Source organism: Montipora capricornis, unplaced genomic scaffold (genome assembly GCF_036669925.1).
Source record: "Montipora capricornis isolate CH-2021 unplaced genomic scaffold, ASM3666992v2 scaffold_496, whole genome shotgun sequence".
In the NCBI taxonomy this organism is placed as follows: Eukaryota; Metazoa; Cnidaria; class Anthozoa; order Scleractinia; family Acroporidae; genus Montipora; species Montipora capricornis.
Window position 1 is genome coordinate 370,746 of NW_027180234.1, and position 1,755 is coordinate 372,500.

The following is a 1,755-nucleotide window of genomic DNA, read 5'->3' on the forward strand; positions in this document are numbered from 1 at the left end:
TTGAAGCTATTTCGCCTGGCAAAATTCTCTGCGAGTAAATGTGAGAACTTTGCTGTAGTCACAGATGGACAGTGGCATCTTGAAATTCCAAAAACATCTCGATGACTAAATATGCAGATGGCGTTACGTGTAGCATTCCCGTTGGGCCTAATGTTAATGACCATACCTCTAGGGAGGTAAAAAACTATTCTCTGGGCAGTGAAGAATTTACTGAAACTCAATTTGAGTAACACCAAGGAAATTGTCATAAGAGGAAGAACAACCTTGCCCCATCCTGATGAAATTTTAGATATTAAACGTGTCTTTTATCTGAAGCTTCTTGGAGTGACATTTCAGGTTACTCCTACCAACCGGGATAAACATTTTGATGACTTGATGGAAAGAGCGCTTAAGCGTATAATTTTATAGTAGTTTCGACCTTCATTATTTTTTTAACTCTCTCATTATATCACGCTTTATTTATACTACATCCGTGTTTGGGGTGTTGCTGCCTATAGTAAGCATTGGAGTCAGATTGATAGGCTACAGATTTGGGAAACATTCAATATGTAGCATCTATCAAACAGATTATCAAAGATGGAGATTTGTGGCTATGGAGACGTATTGTAGATAATCCCTCGCACTCCCTGCAGGATCTTCTCCCCCCACGTAAAAGCAGAGCTTTACGCAGTAGGTCCCATTCCTAAGTTAATAGACTTCCTCTTCGACTTTTAAATGAATCTTAATTTAGTAATTTGTATTTTAATACAGATTTAACTTCATTTTATTATTATTATTATTATTATTATTATTATTATTATTATTATTATTATTATAAATTTGATATCGGATGAAGGCATCAGTGAGATCGACGGTAAGTGTGGAACGTTGTATTTGTTTTGTATCAGCAGAGTTTGATGTATTCAGAGTAAAGTTAAGGGCCCAGTTGGCTCCAAATTAGTGATATTACTAATGCCATCTATCAACGCCGCACTGATGCTTTGCTTTAGGCCCCGTCCACACGTATCCGGATATTTTTAAATCCCCAACTTTTTCTTTCCAGATACGCCTTCCGTCCACACGTATCCGGTGGATTTGCTGGCGAATCCAGAACTTTTTGAATACGCTCTCCAGAGTGGATATTTTTTGACCTGCTTTAAATCTGAAACCATTAGGGCCCGGTTGCTCGAAGCCTGGTTAGCGCTAACCGTTGGTTAAGAGGTATCAGAACCTATAGATTTCCATGGTATTTAACGCCGGTTAGCGCTAACCATGCTTTGAGCAACCGGCATTATCTGGATACGTGGCAACAGGGCCTTAATTGGTCAATTGTCTATTTTAAGATATTGTTATTGAATTTTAAATTGCTCTCGAGTTTCCCTAATGCATTTAGCTGATTTGTTGGAGAGATATGTACCTTTGAAGTAAGTGATACCTTTCTAGCAACGTTTGGTCCAGCTCAAGATGTTGCGACAGATCCTTTTACGTTTCGGCTGCAATGCTTTGAAATGGCCAGCCAGACCACTTGCGCGCAACTTGTGGCAGTGCTAGTCGTTTAAAAGCACTTTCACGAGTTATTAATAATCCCACGATCGTTCATTCTAATATTGCGTGTATTAAAGTCTTACTCAAACGAGTATGCATATTTTTTAGATACAAAAGGCTTATAAAAGCACGGTTCTTGCAATTTTTACGTCTCATGGACTTATTTTATTATCATGACAGCGTATTACCTTTCAAAACCGTCGACTCTTGAGCAATGAACAAGTAAGCACC